This window comes from Pteropus medius, unplaced genomic scaffold, assembly GCF_902729225.1.
Source record: "Pteropus medius unplaced genomic scaffold, Ma_sr-lr_union100, whole genome shotgun sequence".
NCBI lineage: Eukaryota > Metazoa > Chordata > Mammalia > Chiroptera > Pteropodidae > Pteropus > Pteropus medius.
The window spans coordinates 23,135,368-23,142,128 of NW_024344240.1; positions in this window are offsets into that span (position 1 = coordinate 23,135,368).

The following is a 6,761-nucleotide window of genomic DNA, read 5'->3' on the forward strand; positions in this document are numbered from 1 at the left end:
TAACACTTAAGGAATTGGCTTTTCGTGACTGTTGCTGTTTTGATGCTGGGGAAAACAAGACCTATTAAATCATAGAATTTCATGGTAAGAAGGAATCTTAGAGATCATATAATCCAACTTTTAATATGAATATGACTGAGGCTGGCCACCATTAACTTCAGCAATCAGTTAATTGTCACTAATACCCTGGCCTCAATTCCAATGACATTCATCTTCATATTAACAGCCCACTAGCATAGTTACTCTCTAAACTTCATCATTAGTTAAAACTACTCCATCATCAATAAGCAGTATAAAGTAGTAGAAAGAGCCTACTTGGGCTTTAGAGAATCTCAGATGTAGGTTCAATCATGCCTCTTACTAAAACTCTCCAGGCTCTAGTCTCTTCATCTATGAAATAGAAATAAACCTACTTTCTTCATTCAGCAGGGTGATTGTGAAGATTAAGAAAGAGAAAATTAGTATCCAGAATATGTAAAGAATTCTTAAAATTTAGCAGTAAAAAGGACAAATGACCAAGGCATCTGAATATAGACATTTCTCCAAAGAAAATATGTGAATGGCCACTTAGCACATTAAAAGATGCTCAACACCATTAGGTATTAGGGAAATGGAAGTCAACAATGAGATACCACTTCACACTAGGTTGGCTATAATACGAAAGATAGTAAGTGCTAATGAGGGTGTGGAGAAACGGAATCTAAAATATTGCTAATGGGGATATTAAAATGGTGCTCACTGCTGCTTAGGAAAATAGTCCAACTTGCTCAAAAAGTTAAGCAGAGAGTTATCGCATGATCCAGCAATTCCACTCTAGGTATGTATCCAAGATAAATGAAAATATACACCCCCACAAAAACTTGTATACAAATGTTCATAGCAGCATTATTCATAGTAGCCATGAAGTGGAAATGACCCAAATTCTCTTATCAGCTGGTGAATAGGTAAACAAAATCATTAGAAACAGTAGATCACTGGTTGCCAGGGGCTGAGAGGGGGAAATGAGGAGTGACTGCTAATAGTTATAGGATTTCTTTCTGAAGTGATGTTCTAGAATCAGTGGTGATGGTTGCAAAACTATACTGAAAGCCACTGAATTGCATACTTTAAAGGTGAATTTTATGTGGATCATATATCAACTTTTTTTAAAGTCCATGAAATGGCTTAATCTTGTGCCTAGCATATAGTGAGGCATTCAATTACAGTTAACTATTATCTATGTTTTGGCCTCAATTGACTTAAAATCAGTTGCCCACCATTATTAGGCAGATTCCAGGATGCATTTAATACCATTCATTCCTTCATTCAGTATTTTATTCTGAGGTCCTTTGTATGAACTAGAAATTGTGCTGGATCTTGAGTATATAGAGAACAAGAAAACAGTCTTTGTCCTCCAGAAGTTTGTGGAAAGGTAAGTCCTAGGGATGCAGAGACAATTTAAATAAGGTCATATTTGAGCTAAATCTTAAAAGTGAGTTCAGAGTCAGGAGTTTGGGCATTCTAGGGATATGGACAATGTGTGAAGGCATGGAAGTACAGATGTTTGGGGACGTGCAAGGGCAGGAGACAAAGTCATGTAATATGGGACATAAGAAATTGTGGAATTTTATTTAATGCAATGTAAATTTGTTAAATATTTCATGAACTTTTGCATCAATTGAAGACATTTGGGTTTATGTAAAAATGAGAAAGACAAAATCAGAAACGTAGCAATATCAATTTATGCAAGAAAAAAATCATTTGAACTGCAAACTCGCTTTCTTAAAAATTAGGGGTGGAGAGGAAGCACCACACATTAATAAATAAATGAAATGTTTATTTCCTGAGAAATTCTGTACTGAAGATCAAGGTAAGGCACATTTAATATCAGAATTTAGTGCAGTATCTGCAGGAACAAAGAAAAGAATAGTGCGAAAGATCTTTAGAAAAGAGCCATCAGTGTCATTTGCTTTGCCTTTTGGAATTTCTCAAGCCTATGTATGAGTCACTCATAGTAATAACTCACCTTTTTATCCTTGAAATTTATGTGATTTTTCACAATATAAAATAGCCTCTGACTTTGTTGTTTTTGATATTATGATTCTCACTGCCTCTCTACCTATATCACACTAGTTCAGCTACCAAGATTTACTGCAATATTTATAACAGAGCAGAATATACTGTCACTGCTCACTGCATACAAGAACAGAAGAAAGGAGATGACTACAGTCCTTATCCAGAACAGAAATTTAGGGCCTGAGCTAAAGAGAGACATTAGGAATAGAGAAGAAAGGACAGATTTAAGAAACATTTAGAAGTAGAGTGAACATCATTTTTTTGTGATGGATGAGATGTAAGTGTTAAGGAAGAGTTAAGGATGGTTGTCTAAAGCCAAAGTTTCTGGCTTGGGGAATCGTGTATAGTGGCACCATTAACTGAGATTTAGCATGTATAAGAAGCAGTAGGTCTCTAGTAAATTTGACAATAGGAATAATAGAGGTCAGAAGAGACATTAAGATTAAAGGCTGAGATTTGGAATTATTAGCCTATAAAAGATAATTGAAATGGATCCAAACCATGGATATAGATGAGATCAGAGATAGGAAGCTTATAGAATAAGAGAACAGAACCAAGAGGAGCAAACTTAATGTTCAGAAGAGATACCTAGTAGTAAAGGAATTGTCTGAATAACAAGAAAATAGTTTTCTGGAAACCTAGAGGAATTAAATTTCAAGAAATAAGAAGCTGACAGTATAGGCAAACACTGCAGAAAAATAAGATAAATTAAAATTAAGATTTGGCAATTTAGTAACAGGTGAATTTAGAGCAATTTCAGTGAAGTGGAAATGGAGGTTGGCCCAAATTAGATTGAGAGATGAGACAAGGAGGAAGATGGGAAGTAGCTTCAAAGTTCATAAAACTAAGGAAAGGAGTTTTGATGATTATAGGTTGAGAAAGATGTAATCATATTTATAGACTTACAGGGAAAAGGCAGAGGAAGGTATCGAAGATAGAGGAATGAGATATTTGTGAAGTAAGATGCTGGAGGAGAATGAGAACCAGTGCTGATGGAGGCAATAAGAGTAGATAAGGGGTGATTGTCTCATTTTTCATAGAGGAAATAAAATCAAAGCCATCCACTGAAAGTGAGATGGGGCACTGATGTGATGAGAAGCTTGATGAGAGGAGTGAATGATACAATGGAAAAAACCCAATCAGGGGCAAGTGATAGAAATGTTAGGGGTAGGTCTCAATGAAGGGTTTATTAAGTTGAATTGACTGCCAATGAAAAAATGTCTAGAATTGCAGCAAGTCACAGTCTGCTTCATGTATTTTTTCAACTTCCCAAGCAGGTAACAGCACAGAGCCAAATGGATTTAGGATAGACAGACCAATAGGAAAAAGGATAGGTAAAGAGGTGGAGCTGGAGGGAGTGTTTGGCTACCAATTGAAGGGAGGCACTGCAAAGAAAATGTTTCGAAGGATTTTTTTTGTCTCTACATTAAAACATTGCTTTATGGGTCTAAGCTGTGAAGGTTTCCATTTATGGACTACTGGTAGCTTGGTTTCAAGTTAGCTCTGTGAAAAGCAAGTGTGTACACAACCCAGACTTCTGGAGCAATTACTTACCTCATGTCTAAGGTGACATCACAATACACTCATGTTATATTGTATATAGGACATCCCTCATTGTGGAAATAATATACTCCCCTGTTTTGTTTTTTTAACTACCAGATGGTAATATTCACATCTTAAGTGGTATGCGAGTATGTGTGGAGTAAGATTGTTTCTGAGAAACCCAGTGCCCTTGCCTTAGCAGCCTTCTGGGAGCTTGACCTTCAAGTGGCATCTATTACTGCTTTTGTATGCAGATTTTGGCATCTCTGCCTCTTAGGTTCTCGGGCTACATGGTATTTTTTTTTTTTAAACTGAGTCAGCCTCCTTTTTTTCTTTTTAATTAAATATGAACAGACCAATCAATGGCAAAGAATATGAAGTTGAGAAATAGATCAAATTAATATGGAAATTTAGGTTAATAGAATCATCAAGTTGGTGTGCTAAAGATGTATTTTTTTTAGTTTAGCCAAATATTTGTTATAAAATAACGTGCTTAATAAGTCATCTCACCTATATCTTATCTATCTATCATCTGTCTGTCTGTCTGTCTATCTGTCTGTCTACCTATCTACAGTATTTCCTCCCTTATGTGCGGTTTCACTTTCCACAGTTTCAGTTACTTGCAGTCAGCCATAGTTAAAAAATATTAAGCGGAAAATTTCAGAAATAAACAATTCATAAATTTTAAATTGTGCTCCATTCTGAGTGGTGTGATAAAATCTTCCACTGTTCCTCTCTGTCCTGCCCAGAACATGAATCATCCCTTTGTCCAGCATAGGCTTAGCAGTTGGCTGGGTTATCAGATTTATCAGATTGATTGTTATGGTATCGCAGTGCTTGAGTTCAAATGACCCTTATTTTCCTTAATAATGGACTTTTATTACTTTTATTGTAGTATATTGTTATAACTATTTTATTTTATTATTAGTTACTATTGTTAATCTCATACCATGCCTAATTTATAAATCAAACTTTTATCATAGGTATGTATGTATAGGAAAAGACACAGTATATATATGCTTTGGTACTATCCATATTTTCAGGCATCTACTGGGGGTCTTGGAATGTATCCCCAGTGGATAGAGGGGACTACTGTACCTTTCTATTTCAGATAATTGCAGTTTCACGTATGGTTATAAGAAATCATACAAAGCAATCCTTTGTACATTTCCCCCAGTTCCCCACCGCCAGTCAGCCACTCCATTTTGACATGGTTAGTCTGCGGTTTTCACATCCCAATGACTCCAGATTGGACATGATGTTTCTGATGGACCTTGTGTTGGTTTTGTGACATCTTCTTCATTTTGTTCACAACTGTGATAGCCACTAAGCACTTTAGTATTTGACAATATCGGTGCTAATTTTAAAACGGTACAAATTTGATATTTCTATTTTGACTAGTCCAGAGCCTCTTAATTGGCAACCTTGCTTTGACATTTGGAAAGGGATAATTAAATATTAAATAAAGGGATCTAGAGTGTCAGATGGTTGCTGGACTTATCATGGTGATCACTCTTTAGATATATAAATGTTGAATAACCATGGCGTACACTGGAAACTAATAAAATATTGTGTGTTAGCTATATTTTAATAAAAACCTTAAAATTAGATAAAGGAATCTAAAATCTGAATGAGCCTAATATGGTATTGTCATGAAGACTTTTATCGAATTTCATTTGGCCCCAAGTTTAATAATGAATCATGGTCGAACTGGTCAGTCTGGAGTTTTTTGAATATATTGTGATATCACCTTAGACATGAGGTGAGTAAGTAATAGGAGAGATTCCCCACTCCAACCCTGCATCTCCTGTATCACTCCTCAGGCCAGGCCAGCACCTAATAAACTTCTGCGGAAAACAGCCATGTTTTCTCTGTGCAAACAGCTCTGTTTTTTCTTGTTTCATGCCAAAGCAGTGAACTCCTTTCCCCAGAAAACAATGTTATAAAAAACTCTTCTTTCTCTATATGTTTCTCTGCTTAAATCCTCTATAATACCTTTGGAACTCTAGACCCTTCTTGAGTTCATCCCTCCCTGTCTCCTGGTGCATCACAGCTGGTCTCCCAGCCTCATCTCTTGAGTACCATCATTTGAGGGTGCCGCCCTGTCCACACCTGCACTGACATTGCCCTCCTCTCCTTAGCTGTCTGTCTTCATCTGACTCCTGTATCTGCTGGGCTTGCTTGCTTCTTATCTCTGAACCCTTTCCATTTGTCCTCTCAGTATTGGTGTTCCCAGGATTCTGACTTACGTCTTTCCACTAGTCACCCACGACCTCTCCCTGCATGATCTCGTGCTTTTCCATGACTCCAACTACTCACGGTGAGAATGTTTTGGGGTTTCTTTTCCTAGAGGTTTCTAAAATCAGAAGTAATCTCCCTTGAAAATATGATGGAATTTAAGGGAAAACTTACCCCCAAACAAAATATCCCACCTAGAAAGTCAAGATAACACAGGGACCGAAAAATGTATAGCTAAGGGTACCTGACATTGATGAGAAAACTAATTCAGAGATAGATTTGAAGTCTCTAAGTTCACTTTCTAAATACTCTGAAGGAAAACCGAGAGTGTGAAATGTTTTCTAAAAAGACCTGGGATCATAGAATGCAAGGTTTTCCACACACGCCTCTCACCTGCACTGCAGTCCTCTTTTGGGGGTAAAAGCCTGATTGAAAAGCAGACTCTTTGTCAAGGCAGAGGCTTTTTCAGAAGTGTCAGGCAATACGAAAGTTTAGGAAGAACTTTGTACTTTGCTTTCTCCAAAAAAACTTTCCCAATGCCAAACACCTGCCCTAACTACCCTCTACCACCACACGCATACCGTGTATGTGTATGTGGCTAATACATGAAGGAGCAGGAGAACAAAAAAACCTCCTCACATGACTAGTTTCACTGATTGTCCTTGTTCCAAATCACTAAGCTGGGTTCATCTCCTTTCCTCAGAGCTTAACTAGATGAGAATGTTCAGTTTCAATTACTTTTTACAAACTGACTTTAAATCAGACGCCCCCACTGAGTGCTTCGTGTTGACCTAGGAAGGAGATGAGAGCCTCCCGCACTTCTGAGAGGGTCAGAAATCGGGGTTTTATGTTGTTGTTTTTTGCTTTTGTCCAGACTCTAACTAACCCCTTCTTAGTCCTGACAAGCCTCAGCGTTAATGTGCTTT